General features: G+C 46.8%; 1 long non-coding RNA gene across 1 annotated transcript; it reads right to left on the bottom strand.

Moving 5' to 3' along the window:
* Positions 1-5393: 5393 nt before the first annotated feature.
* On the bottom strand, positions 5394-7265 carry LOC147119693 (uncharacterized). The gene is made up of 2 exons (XR_015078058.1): positions 7132-7265; positions 5394-6336 (listed from the first exon to the last, which is right to left on the bottom strand). It is a non-coding gene; the product is annotated as an uncharacterized LOC147119693 (long non-coding RNA).
* Positions 7266-15564: the final 8299 nt, after the last annotated feature.

The following is a 15564-nucleotide window of genomic DNA, read 5'->3' as shown; positions in this document are numbered from 1 at the left end:
ACACACTAGAGCAGAAGACATTGGAGATAGGCAAAGACATATTAGACATAGTCACCCCACCATGGTGGGACCTGTTCACTAATATAGAGATCCCGCCCTGGATTAGAATAGCATCCCACATCCTAGTAGTGTGTCAGGTTCTGATCGTAATATATTTACTGTTCGTGCATTGCAAGAGAGGCAAAATCCTCCAGAGGCACGAGAACACAGCAGAATGGAGAGAACGCTATGTACGAGTGGGTGAAGAGACCCCTGCTTAGGCTGCTAAGTATTAAAGGATAAAGCGTCCCTCCACTCCTGGCTTTGGTTACTATATGATTTAGAGTTATGAATACTGTTGTGTTGTAACCGTTGATTGGTTTTCTAATTTTGATTAACAAAATGTGTATGCAGGTGGTGTAAAGGGTATCGGCCCCTTCACATCTGAAAGATGAATGTGTTATAGTTTAAGGTAGTACTGCCTATGATTGTCCAACTGTACACAATGTAATTTTCTGAAATGGGAACTGCATGTGTCGTGGGGGTTATAGGTAGTTAATCACTAGGAATGTTTGGATGTGAGGAATCAGGGAAAATTTGCTCACCAAGGGTTATTGATACTTTAAGCAAGCTATCAGTATCACAGGAGGGACTGTAAGATTCGCGAAATTTTCATAAGTAATCACGCAAGAAGTCAGGGTTAATAAGACAGCTTTATTGACCAAAAGAAGTTTGTACAGAGAAACCTTTGATAAAAGGGCACACAAAATGGCCGCCAGACCTCGTGACCAGCTTCTGGGACCATTTGAATTTCTGTTACTGCAAGCCAGACAGGCTTGTGGATTGAGGACATTAAAGCCCGCGAAAAACCATGTTCGGGAAACCGAAACTCATGGAACTGAGTATACGTATTGATTAGATTATAAGTACAGGACAGATTTGGGTAGCAGGATGAGGCCCATCAAGAAATGAGCGGACAATTGAATGAACAATTTAACCCATTTACTGTACAAAGAGAAGCCGTTTAACAGCCATCAAGGGCCATCTCCAGACCGATCAATATACAAGCCGAGTTACGGTGACAAAGCAAAGACATTATCGGCCCAGGAAGGCCAGTTAAGCTATCACCGACTCCCGTTATGAAGACAAAACACCCCTGCAGAGAGTTCTGCCTGCCAAAATTATTACAAAGACAGGACTATGATTTGGCGGGAGATAAGAATGTTCCAAAAAGGTATAACTGTGGATTGAAAAAAAGTCCAGGAGTAAGCTTCACTTTGGCTTCACTTCTTGGACGCTTCAAAAACGCTTCGGGACAGACTCCATCAGAACCAAGCAGCATTTCGGTTCGGACCGTGTTCGGTGCTCGGGCAGGCAAGGCCCGGCCATGACGAGAAGACGATGAGGGTGGCCCGGGTACTTTTGTCAGGAGATCATCGACAACCCAGGCCGAAGAAGGCACCCTGTGCTCCAGCTCTGCTTCAAATCAGAAGGACAATTATGACTGTATAAAGAAAGCTTTTTGGGGCCAGCGTCCCGCCCCGAGGAAGACCATCGGGAGATCGATGACCCAGGCCGGAGAAGAAGACACTCACGGCCCGGCACTCCAGTGTCTCAACATCACATCGGTAATGGATTCACCCATGTGCATCCAGTTCTTAAAGTCACATCGGTAACAGATTCATCCGTGGTGAGCGCTCACCAAGGCTGTACCAGCTGCCTACATCGCAGGAGAACCAAGAGGAAAACAAGCTGCGCCAGAACTTTCCAAACCCACGTGACGACGGAAAGCTGTGTCGAAGGGCTGCAAACCCCTTTTCGCAATTCTTAAAGTGGTGAGCATGATCCCGAGTTCCTCAAGTCGAAACTTAGTTAGGTCTAGGGGAGGGGGTTAAAGGTAGTTGTAATGTGTTACCCCTTTCACGATGTGCCGTGTGTTCCCCATTTCCATAGAGTTAAGTTTATAGATGTGTGCATGCTTGTAGTTTCTTTAATCTGTGCATATGTCATGTATTTTATAATGTTGCAAACTGTTCAATAAAGGCATCCATTTTGTGCTATTCGACCTGGTCTATTGAGTTTTTCTGCACTACAGCTCACTGCACCTAAGTCCAAGGTCGAGAACCGTAGGGGCGAGTGGGTCGAACCACTCACGGGTAATTATTGCAAGAAGCCTGGCAGGAGACCAGAGCAAGCAAGAGAAACCCCCTACACGTGTCGAGTAACACATCCCTCCAATTTTGTTCCAGCCAAATTCCCTTTAATCTTTACAGCATATGGTAACATATTGTGATGGGATATGTGCATTCCGTCCTTCACGACCCCAATATTCTGGATTCGGTACACCCCTCGTCCTTGGGCCTCGGGTGCCGTTACCGGTATTACCAATACCAACCCTAGGAGCCCTCCCCCGTCAGGTTTACATTCGACTTGTGTGGGGTTCACCCGAACCATTGCTCTCAACTGGCAATCCGTCAAGCTCCTGCCTGCCACTGCCCGTTTAGATGTACCACCCCCCTTGTGCCCACCAGTCAGGTTCACCCGTAATTGTTGATTTGTTATCCATAAGGGTACTTCCCCTGCCTGTATCACAGAATCACAGAATTACAGAAACCCCACAATGCAGATAGAGGCCATTTCGGCCCATCGAGCCTGCACCAACACATATCCCACCCTATCCCCGTAACCCCACATATTTAATCCCCCTTACACTAAGGGTCAATTTATCATAGCCAATCAACCTAACCCGCACATTTCTCGGGTTTGTTCCACAATCCAGCTACCATATGTGCTACATATGTCATTAGCAGCTGCCTGCTGAGATGCATTGTATTCTTCCTTTATTAATTTATTAATGGTTTGGGCATGTGTTTCTAGCACTGTAGCTATCTTTTACAAATGTATGGTCAGCGTTTGATCCTCAGTTAATTCTTTATCTGTATTTTCACTTGTCTTTTGTAATACAGCTTTAATGCGAGGCCCTAGGTCTCTAACCTTTTGATCCAGTGTCGCCAAATCAATACTATTAACAACTGAGGTACCCACATTAAAGGCAGTTGCTGCATCATTTATCACAGACCTTTTACGTCTCCATATCTGTCTATCTCTTTTACGGTGCCCACCTCCATTCCATGTCGCACCTTGTTTTAACACTTGAGTTAGGTGGTGTTAACATAATTGTTGAGTTTTCTTAGAACACCACCTAGGTAAGGCCATATCTGTCAAATCTAGCACTACCGGAACAAGCTCATGTTGCACATTATCATACAATTAGTTTACAAGATAACTTCCATTTATCAAATCATAATTTTCCTTCCATCACTTGGGGAAATATTAACTTAACATTAAGAAACTTAAATTTAATAATGTCCAATATCTTTAAATTTCACACTAAAGTTGTTGCATGGTGAACTTAAACAGCAGTCAGTGGAAAGGGTTAACTCCTTTGCAGGCTTTTGAAGGTGGAGCAAAACTTTATCAGCCTTACGCAATTGCGTCACTTCACGTAAATAAAAAAAAAACTTTCCCGATCGAAAAAGACAGTTGTGTTTTCACACTTTAACTAAACGCGAACACCTGGGCTTCATTGGTCAGATTCCCTTTCTCAGCTGCCCGCTTGGCTGCCTTGTCTGCCCATGCATTGCCCTGTTTCTTGGATTGCTTTAATGTACGGTTCATGCGTTCCACCATGCCCGAACTTTGCGGACGATAGGGTATGTTGAACTTTTGTTTAATTCCCATTAGTTTACATATATCCTTCCGTATTTTGCCCGTGAAGTGCGTTCCTTGGTCGGAATCTATTTTAAGGGCACCCCCCTTTGATCAAATCCTGTATAGGCTGGGCCATTTCTGCATATTCTAGGATAAAGTTCTGGCAATTATTAAACAGCCCTAATACCTACTTGACACCCCTCCCCTCTCTGGCGCGGTCCCTTCCTGCTGCCATCTCTAGCTGCTTGTAAGTATGGGACTGTGAGAAATCAAAGCACGCAGCCAGTGATTGCGTGCAGCTCCTGCTAGCTTTCCGCTTGGTCCTAGTGCCCCTCCCATCTATCTTCGGCCATTTGTCTCTTCCCTTGTGTTATTATGTATCCTAGGTAGATTACTTCATCCTTCCCTACCTGTACCTTTCTAGGGTTTAACTTTAGTCCCGCATTCTGTAGGGCTCCCAGTACCATAGTCAATCAAATATTGTAGAGGGACCTGCCACTGTCGGATGTTCTTGCGGAGCGGAGTTATCTTATTCAATTTGGACTACACCAATTTACACCCCGTGGCCACAATGAAAGTCTGGTTTTAATAGGTTAATTTACCTCATAACTCCAATTCAATCCAAACCAATCCCCCTTTCAACCAACCAGTATCACTTGGAAAAGAAAGAAGGAAGCCATTTCAACAAAGAAACAATCACTCATGCCCTGCAAACATTCACATTCAAATTCATTTTCTTCCAGGCACACCGGCAACTGTAACGTCAAGGCCGAAGCCCATCCTCTGCATCAACAATGAACCGACAAAACAAAACAAAATAGTACATGCTTGCAGAAAACAGTAAATTACGTCATATTTCTTATTGTCCTTTCTTCAGATGTCTTTCCAAAATACTATAAAAACATTGAATATAACTGGAGAAAAATTCGTTTTTCAACATTTAAACAAATCAAATCAAACTGCTTTGGAAGATTTCACCATAGCAACCGCAACTCCAAGGTTAAATCTTAGGCTGGAACTTAATCTTTTGTTAAACAAATTGTTTTTGTTCTTCTCAGTTTTTTTTTTAGACACCAGCTTATCTTAAATTAGTTCAAAGTTTTTTTCCAATTCTGGGGGCACAATCTTATTCGCACATTCTTAAAACTTCCAAAATCCAAGACAAGACAAAAGGGTTAAATGCTTTTATTTTAACACAGAGAAGTGGGTGGAGCTAAAACACACAAAAAAAAAAGAAAAAAAGAATAAATTTAAGGTTTTGCCAACATGGAGGTTATTGACGTCTGTGCCGGGGCAAATGAGATAGCGGATTTGCTGAGTGAAACGAACCTTGAGAATATGCTGGAATTTCAGTTTGTGTGAAGGTGTGTGTTGGAGTGTGAACCTTTTCCTGGCTGTGAATGTTTAAGAAGTTACAATATTCCTTTGTCTGAAAGTTTGTCCTTAAAAAAAAAAAATAAAAAAAAATGTCTCTCCCCCTGCTCCCTCCTGGCTGTCAGTGATTTTTCTGTATCGCGGGGATCCCCTATCCCCAGAGAGACTCTCTTTAAGCTCTCTCCCCCGGCTCCCTCCTGGCCGTCGGTGATTTTTTTGTATCGCAGGGATCCCCTATCCCCAGAGAGACTCTCTTTAAGCTCTCTCCCTCAGCTCGCTCCTGGTGTAAGATTTGAAATTTTCAGCAATAATCACGCAAGAAAACAGGATAAAATAAGACAGTTTATTGACCAAAGTAAGCTTGCACAGAAAAACCTTTGATAAAAGGGCATACAAAATGGCCGCCGGGCCTCGTGATCAGTTTCTGGACCATTTGATTTCTGTTACTGCAAGCCAGACAGGCTTGTGGATTGAAGACAGTAAGCCCGCGAAAGCCAGTATCGGGAAACCGAAACTCAGGGAAACAACATACATATTCAATGGATTCTAAGTACAAGACAGTTTCAGGCAAACAGGATGGGGCCCATCAAGATATGGGCGGGCAATGAATGAACACTTAAACCCATTTAATGTACAAAGGAGAAACCGTTTAACAGCCATCAAGGGAAATCTCCAGACCGATCAATATGCGAACCGAGTCACGGTGACAATGTAAAAGACATTAAAAGACATTATCGGCCAGGAAGGCCAGTTAAGTTATCACCGGCTCCCGTTACAAGACAAAGCGCCCCTGCAGAGATTTCTGCCCGCCAAAATATTACAAAGACTGGACTATGATCTGGTGGGAGATAAGGCTGGCCCGAAAGGGTATAACTATGGATTTTGAAAAGTCCATCAGCGCCTCTTTTACCTCGGTAGCTTCGGAATCGATCAAGACGCTTCTTCTTTTAAAGACGCTTCGGACGGACAATTTCGGTGAAAAGACAACGTGGTCGGTGTTCAGCCAGACAAGGCTCGGCCACGACGGGGAGATGACGAGGGTGGCCCGGGTGCTGTTGTCGGGAGATCATCGACGACCCAGGCCGAAGGAGAAGACACCCTCGGGAAAAACGACGATGCAGGCCGGCGAAAAGGACATTCCGGGCCTAGCTCTTCCGTGCCTCAACATCCCATCGAGGTGTTGTTCTGTTCCATGAACCCAAATCCACAACAGACTTGGTGGATTTCAGCCATGACGAGCGCTCACCGAGGCTGTGTCGACTGCCTCATCGCCTGAGAAAGAGAGAGAAAAACAAGCTGCGCCAGAAGTTTCCAAATCCACATGACGACGGAAAGCTGTGCCAGAAAGGCTGCGAACCCATCCTTTTTGCGATTCTGATAGTGGTGAGCATGATCCCGAGTTCCTCAAGTCGAAACTTAGTTTAGGTATTAGGGGAGGGAGTAAGGTTAAATCGTAATGTGTTTCCCCTTTTACGACATGCCGTGTGTTCCCCATTTCCATAGAGTCAAGTTCATAAATTTGTGCATGATTGTAGTTACTTTAATCTGTGCCTATGACATGTATTTTGTAATGCTTCAAACTGTTTAAAAATAAAAGCATCCATTTCGTGCTATTCAACCTGGTCTATTGAGTCCTTTCTCTGCACTACAGTTCTCTGCATTTAAGTCCAAGGTCTAGAACCGTAGGGGAGAGTGGGTCGAACCAGTCAATGGTAATTATTGCACAAAGCCTGGCAGGAGACCAGAACGAGCAAGAGAAACCCCCTACACTGGCCATCGGCGATTTTTACCTAGCGCTTCACCACCTAGCGCTTTTGCCACCCAGCGCTTTTCCCCTTAGTGCTTTTCCCAGCGCTTTTCCCACCTAGCACTTTTCCCGGCACTTTTCCCACCTAGCGCTTTTCCCGCCCGAGAGTTTCTAAACTCCTCGGGTCTGTTTGTACCCTAAAACGCGTCCTATTGGTCCACACCTGAAGCCTGTTGCTCCTTCACTCACTGTTCTTTATAACACCACTCACCCAATCCACCTCGTGGGCCTCCACGTTAAGGGTGAATATTGCTACTCACCCCTCCGTGTATGTCGTTGTGGAAGATCGATCATCAGTCCAGTGGTATCCCACTTCTGACACCAAGCTGTAAGCGAGGAAAATCTGGATGGTAAAACAGAACTAACAGATTCAGGTGTTACCCAGATCAATATTTTATTATGAGTGCACACGGAAGAACCACCTCAGCCAACCCCAGCTGGAGGCACCGTTTTCAGAGGAAAAGTGACAATACAGCTTAGTTTATACAGTTTATTAGACAACACCCACTTATTACTGATGGGGTGTATACATGGGAATATTGATACTTCATTGGTTTACATGGTTAATCAATCAATTACTAAACCTGACCTTCGAACTCGAGTACCCCCTGAATACATCAGTGAAAAGCTTATGAGCTGCAAAGGCATCATTCTAACTTCGCATTCATGAGCTTATCTCTTATTCTTGTTTATCAAAATAGGCAGGCAGGCATCTTCAGCACGACATGGCCTTGCTGAACAAAGCCCTAGCCAAAAAGGGCCAGCTGATTATTCTCTAAGACCTGTCTGCAAAGGTCTCATCAATGTGCCTTTGTGCCTTATCTCTTTCAAGAGGCCTCCTCCAAACCTGTATTCGGGGTAATTTACGAGCAGAGCTTTGGAATGTCCTTGGTCATCTACTTGTTAGTTTAAAAAGAGTTAATATAGCCAAGTATCCCATGGTGCTTTGCATTTCGTTTTCCAGCTAACAAGACTAAATGGTACCTTTCAGACAGTTTTATACCGGTTGAATATTGAGGACCCCTTTATATCCTTTAAACCAAATTTTATCCTAACACCTAGCATTATCCCAATTGATATTTGGGTAATTAAAGTTGCCCAATATCACCACTCTATAGCTGTTGCATATCTCTGCGATTTCCCTGCAGATTTGCTCCTCTACCTCCCTCTCACTATTTGGAGGCCTATAGAATATCCCCAATAGCACAATCATACCCTTTTTGCTCCTCAACTCTAACCAAATGGATTCTGTCCTGGTCCCCTCAAGAACATCCTCCCTTTCCAACACTACAATGTCTTCCTTAATCAGCACTGCCACCCCACCTCCCTTTTTTCCTTCCCTATCCTTTCTGAACACCTTGTACCCTTGAATATTAAGTGCCCAGTCCTCACCATTTTTAAGCCACGTTTCCGTTATTGCCACAACATCATATTGCCGCATGGCTAATTGTGCTTGTAGCTCACCAACCTTATTCACCACACTTTGTGCATTTACGTACATGCATTCTAAACACATTTTTGAATTTTTCAAAATCATTCTTAGTCTGCGCCTATCTAATATGGTAATAGTTCCACCTCTAGTATACAGTCAGATTGTGTTTTTGCTGATCTTAATAACCCCTATACCTGGGCTGGAGATTAATATTCTGTATAAATAGTGAAAAATGCTCCTTTGTTTCAAACACAGTGTATTGAATATTTGATTTCTCCATGATAAGAGGAGACTTCACAGAATCACAGAATCACAGAAACCCCACAGTGCAGATAGAGGCCATTTCGGCCCATCAAGCCTGCACTGACACATATCCCACCTGATCCCCGTAACCCCTACACCAACACATATCCCACCCTATCCCCGTAACCCCACGTATTTAATCCCCCTAACACGAAGGGTCAATTTATCACAGCCAATCAACCTAACCCGCACATCTTTGGACTGTGGGAGGAAACCGGAGCACCCGGAGGAAACCCACGCAAACACGGGGAGAATGTGCAAACTCCACACAGACAGTCACCCGAGGCTGGATTCGAACCCGGGTCCCTGGCGCTGTGAGGCAACAGTGCTAACCACTATGCCACCGTGCTTATTGATGTCCTGTTACTGACTGCTCCATTTTTGGGCTTTTCTTACTCTTGATTATACCAATTCTCACCAATTCACCTTCTACCACATCTAACCCCAAGTTGGTTCTGTTTGACTACATGGCTTGTGGGTGTCATAGACTGAACTACAGTTTCTCACTTTACACTCATCTGAAATTCCTTTCAACCAACCCTTGAAAGAACTCTCTTCCTTAAGATTTGAAATCAGTTATTGTGTGCATGGTTTAACACTTCTTGGATGTGGTTAGTACAACTCCTCCACAGATACTGCATGTGACACCCTTTGAAATGTTCAGATCTTTGACATGGTCTTTGCTGATTGTGATGGTGTCCTTGATTTAATCTCCTGGAACTAACACACCGTGCACTATTTCCTCCATCGAGATCATTGTTTCAAATACTGAGCTTGAGCACAGAGCTTGGAGACAGAGCCGGGAGATTCGCAAATGCAGTGATTCACAAGCAGAGTGGATGCAGGAATTGGTGGAGAGGAAGAAGGTGGTGGAGATGTCTGAGTGAAAAGGAGGAGTGGAGCCACAGAACCCAAGTTAATAGGCACGAGAGCGGAGCTGTGGGACAGCGAGAGGAGCGGCTGCAGCTAAAGACAGGCCCAAAAGCCCGGAGGGAGCGCCAGTGTCAGAGAGGGGGGTAAGTGACCTCAGCACAAGGGAAGGAGCAGATTGGGGAGAGATTGTTTTACGTCTCGAGTTTATTTCTGTTAAGTTACTTAAAAAAAGTTAGTTAATAGTCAAATAATTAAAGGCACGGCAGAGTAACTCGGTCCAGCGGATGCACATCCTGTGCCTTTCCACCATCTAAAAGGCACAATTCAGGAGTGTGCTGGAATTCTCTCCACTTGCCTGGATGAGTGCAGCTCCAACAACACTCAAGAAGCTCGACACCAAAGCAGCCCGCTTGATTGGCACCCTATCCACCACCTTAAACATTCACTCCCTCCACCACAGGCGTACCGTGGCTGCAGTGTGTACCATCTACAAGATGCACTGCAGCAACTCGCCAAGGCTTCTTTGGCAGTAGCTCCCAAACCCGCAACCACTTCCACCTAGAAGGACAAGGGCAGCAGGTGCATGGGAACACCACCACCTCCAAGTTACCCTCCAAGTCACACACCATCCTGACTTAGAAGTACATCAGCCGTTCCTTCATCGTCACTGGGTCAAAATCCTGGAACTCCCTCCCTAACAGCACTGTGGGAGTACCTTAACCACACGGACTGCAGCGGTTCAAGAAGGTGGCTCACCACCACCTTCTCAAGGGCAACTAGGGATGAGCAATAAATGCTGGCCTTGCAAGCGCAGCACACATCTTATGAACGAATAAAACAAAATAGTGGGAACTCCAGGATGCTTCCCATGTCCTGGACAACCACATGTGCAGGAGGTGTCATCAGCTGGAGGAGATCGAGCTCCGGGTTTTGGAGCATGAGCAGCAGCTGGTGTCACTGCGGTGCATCCGTGGGGCTGACAGCTATCTGGATAGCATGTTTCAGCAGGTGGTCACCCCGCAGCTAATGAGTCTGCAGGCAGAGAGGGAATGGATGACTGCTAAACAGAAGAGGAGGACCAGGCAGGTAGTCCAGGAGTCCCTGGAGTGCATCTCGCTCTCCAACCAGTATTCTGTGCTGAGTACTGGTGAGGGCGATGGTTCCTCTGTGGAGTACAGCCAGAGCCAAGTCCATGGCACCACAGGTGTCTCAGCTGCACAGGGGTGGAGGAGGAAGACAGGGAAAGCAATAGTGGGAGGGTATTCAATAGTTAGGGGAGCAGACAGGCGTTTCTGCAGCTGTAGCCCTGACTCCAGTATGGTATGTTGCCTCCCTGGTGCCAGGGTTAAGGATGTCACTGAGTGGATGCAGGACACTCTGAGGGGGGGGGAGTGTGAACAGCCAGAGGTTGTTGTCCGTATCAGTACCAACAATGTAGGTAGAAAGAGGGATGAGGTCCTGCAGATAGATTTTAGGGAGCTGGGAAAGAGATTAAAAAGCAGAATCTCAAAGATAGTAATCTCTGGATTACTCCCAGTGCCACGCGTGAGTGAGTATAGAAATAGGAGGATAGAGCAGATGAATGTGTGGCTGGAGAGATGGTGCAGGATGGAGGGCTTCAGATTCCTGAGGAATTGGGGCCGATTCTGGAGGAGGTGGGATCTGTACAGGCCGGACAGGATGCAGCTCAACAGAGCCGGGACCAATATCCTCGCGGGGAGGTTTGTTGGTGTGGCAGTATTGGTTAAGGAGAATGTTACAGTGCTGGAGAGGGAGGATGTCCTGGAGGGGTCAAGGACAGAATCTATATGGCTGGAGTTAAGAAGAAATAGAGGTGCCATTACACTACTAGGTATATTCTATAGACCACCAAATAGTGGGAAAGATATGTAGGAGCAAATTTGCAGAGAAATTACAGAGAGGAGCAAGAACTATAGAGCAGTGATAATGGGGGACTTCAACTATCCTAATATAGACTTGGATAGTAATAGTGTTAAGGGCAGAGAAGGGGAAGAATTTCTGAAGTGTGTTCAGGAGAACTTTCTTGATCAGTATGTTTCTGGCCCAACGAGGGAGGAGGCATTGCTGGATCTGGTTCTGGGGAATAAGGTGGGCCAAGTGGAGCAAGTGTCAGTAGGTGAACATTTAGGGAACAGTGATCAGAGTATCATAAGGTTTAGATTAGCTGTTGAAAAGGATAGGGAACAATCTGGAGTCAAAATGTTTAACTGGGGGAAGGCCTATTTCAGTGGGATGAGAACGGATCTGGCCCGGGTAAAGTGGAATCAAAGATTAGCAGCAAAACAGTAATGGAACAATGACACATTCATTACAGGCCTCAAGATTAACCCACACAGGGACATTGCTGTCAGTGAAGAGAGACGAGAAAGACCAAAGTGCCGTTTGCCCCTCTCAGTGTGGCCCTGAAGGACTCTGTCCAGGCTGTAGTTCTGTTCCCGCCGTACGATCCTCCCCCCAGACTGTCCTTTCTGAGCTCCAGCCAGGTGATGCTAAACACTCAGGTGGGAATGACAAAAATCTACAACAATGTATTTAAAGCAAAGCTGATTTATTTGACATATTCCAGAATATTAATAAGCCCTGTAACTGGGCTGGAGTTTAATATCAGCAGAAACAAACCCCAACTGTCAGAATGAACATGGTTCAGTCCTGGATGTGATTAACAGCTGCAAAAACATCAGAATCCAAACCCTGCAGTCACTTGTGAACTCGCTGGTGTGTCAGCAGGGTGGCTGACTGAGTGAATCCCTTCCCACATTCAGAGCAGGTGAGTGGCCTCTCCCCAGTGTGAGTGCGCTGGAGTACAGTGAGGTGAGATGATCGCCTGAACCCAGTCCCTCAGTGAGAGCACCTGAACAGTCTCTCGTCAGTGTGAACATGTTGATAGGACGTCAGTTCCCTGGAACTTTTATAGCATTTCCCGCAGTCCGGGCGTTTAAAAGGTCTCTCGTCAGTGTGAACTCACCAGTGCTGCAGCACGTGGGATGACGGAGTGAATCCCTTCCCACATCAGTGCAGGTGAACGGCCTCTCCCCAATGTGAACTCGCTGGTGTGTCACCAGGGAGGATGACTGAGTGAATCCCTTTCCACACTCGGAGCAGGTGAACGGTCTCTCCCCAGTATGAGTGCGCTGGTGTACAGTGAGGTCAGATGATCGCCTGAACCCAGTTCCGCAGTGAGAGCACCTGAACGGTCTCTCGTCAGTGTGAACATGTTGATGGCACATCAGTTCCCCGGAACTTTTATAGCACTTCCTGCAGTCCGGGCATTTAAAAGGTCTCTCGTCAGTGTGAACTCGCCAGTGCTGCAGCAGGTGGGATGAATTAGTGAATCCCTTCCCACACTCAGTGCAGGTGAATGGCCGCTCAGACGGGTAGTTGAATCGTTTCCCACAGAACCACATTTGCATGGTTTCTCCCCGGTGTGACTGCGCTTGTGTCTCGACAGGCCGGAGGATCGGCTGAAGCCTCGTCCACACACAGAACACGTGTACGGTTTCTCCCTGCTCTGAACGGTGCTTTCTGCTTCCATGCTCAAAGGTCCTGATGAATTAAGCGACTCTGTCAGATCTTGAAGTGAAGTTTGGTTTGAGTTTCCCGTCTGAAAAGCCACCTCTTCTAATACCCTGTAGAATTAATTTCAAACAGGAAAAAGGGAGGGTGAGAGAGAATCCACAAAAACACAAAAGCAGTTTGTGAAATTGTGCTGAATGAATCTGGGTATTTGTGGTTCCGGCACTAGAAAAAAGTGACCATGAAAGCTGCTGGATTGTCGTAAAAACCTAACTGGTTCACTAATGTCCTTCAGGGAAGGGAACCCGCCACCCGGTCTGGGCCTACACAAGACTCTGGCCTCTATGGGAGGAGAGAGAGGGAGGTGGGAGGGGGAGGGGTGAAGGAGAGTGACTTTATACATCTGCAACTCGACTGGAACTTTGACAGACCCTCCCAAACACGTGACCTCCACCACCTAGAAGGACAAGGGCAGCAGGTGCATGAGAACACCATCACCTCCCAGTTCCCCTCCAAGTCACACACTGTCCTGATTTGGGCATATATCACCGTTCCAACATCGTCGCTGGGTGATAATACTGGAACTCCTCACCGAACAGCATTCTGAGAGTACCTTCACCACACGGACTGCAGAGGTTCAAGAAGAAGGCCCAGCATCACCTTCTCAATGGGCAACTGGGGACTGGCAATATCTGCTGGCCCTGCTAGTGACACCCACATCGAATTAATTTTAAAAATCTGTACATATTAAATGGATTGAAGGCCTCTACAGAAATACTTGTTCCTAAAACGATAATCTTTTACACTGCACAGACAATGTCTGTTTAGCAACTTAATCTCCCCTAGAATCCACCTCCCTTTACAGTCTCACAATGGAAATTGTTGGGTCCCACTGGGCTCAGAGGTACTGGGGGTTAAACCCAGCAGATTCTCCCCCCTCTCCACTCCAGCTCAAACTGCTGCAACAAGAAAGCCCCACACAGGAGGCCATGGACCGAGTTCCAGATCCACCACCCACCGTGATGCTAACTGGCTCTGAATTGCTACCCCTGCTGTATAATTGCAAGTTGTCATGTTTCTTGTCTGGGGGAGGCGCTGCACCCTGGGGTTAATGGTGCCGTTATCCTGAGCACACGTCCGCCGGCTCTGACTCGGGGCCTGAGAACCACACTCAGTGTTGCTGAGGGATTCCAATCCTAGGACTGTACATGGGGATTCCAACCCTGGGACTGTACATGGGGATTCTAACCCTGGGACTGTACATGGGGATTCCAGCCCTGGGACTGTACATGGGGATTCCAGCCCTGTGAATGTACATGGGGATTCTAACCCAGGGACTGTACATGGGGATTCTAACCCTGGGACTGTAAATGGGGATTCTAACCCTGGGACTGTACATGGGCATTCCAACCCTGGGACTGTACATGGGGATTCCAAACCAGGGACTGCACATGGAGATTCTAACCCTGGGACTGCACATGGGGATTCCAACCCTGGGACTGTACATTGGAATTCTAACGTTGGGACTATACATGGGGATTCTAACCCTGGGACTGTACATGGGGATTCCAAACCAGGGACTGCACATGGGGATTCCAGCCCTGGGACTGTACATGGGGATTCCAACCCTGGGACTGTACATGGGGATTCTAACCCTGGGACTGGACATGGGGATTCTAACCCTGGGACTGTACATGGGCATTCAAACCCTGGCACTGTACATGGGGATTCTAACCCTTGGAGTGAGAGAGAGAGAGATAGGGAGTGTGAGAGAGAGAGACTGGGAGTCTGAGAGAGAGAGAGACTGGGAGTGAGAGCGAAAGAGATTGGGAGTGTGAGAGAGAGAGAGTGATTGGGAGTGTGAGAGAGAGAGAGAGAATGGGAGTGTGAGAGAGAGAGATTGGGAGTGTGAGAGAGAGAGAGATTAGGAGTGAGAGAGAGAGAGATTGGGAGTGTGAGAGAGAGAGATTGGGAGTGTGAGAGAGGGAGAGATTAGGAGTGAGAGAGAGAGAGATTGGGAGTGTGAGAGAGAGAGAGACTGGGAGTGAGAGAGAGAGATTGGGAGTGTGTGAGAGAGAGAGACTGGGAGTGAGAGAGAGAGAGATTGGGTGTGTAAGAGAGAGAGAGATTGGGAGTGAGAGAGAGAGATTGGGAGTGTGAGAGAGAGAGGCTGGGAGTGAGAGAGAGATAGAGATTGGGAGTATGAGAGAAAGAGAGATTGGGAGCGTGCGAGAGAGAGATTGGGAGTGTGAGAGAGATTAGGAGTGTGAGAGAGAGATTGGGAGAGAGAGAGAGACAGATTGGGAGGGTGTGGGAGAGAGAGATTGGGAGTGTGAGAATGGGAGAGACTGGGAGTGTGAGAGAGAGAGAGACTGGGAGTGAGAGAGAGCGAGATTGGGGGTGTGAGAGAGAGAGACTGTGAGTGAGAGAGAGACTGGGAGTGTGAGAGAGAGAGAGATTGGGAGTGTGAGAGAGAGAGAAATTGGGAGTGTGAGAGAGAAAGAGATTGGGAGTGTGAGAGATAGAGATTGGCAGTGTGAGAGAGAGAGAG

The sequence above is a fragment of the Somniosus microcephalus genome, chromosome 4 (assembly GCF_052327205.1).
Source record: "Somniosus microcephalus isolate GS21.2 chromosome 4, FLI_Smic_1.0, whole genome shotgun sequence".
NCBI lineage: Eukaryota > Metazoa > Chordata > Chondrichthyes > Squaliformes > Somniosidae > Somniosus > Somniosus microcephalus.
This window is presented reverse-complemented; position numbering and strand designations above follow the sequence as displayed.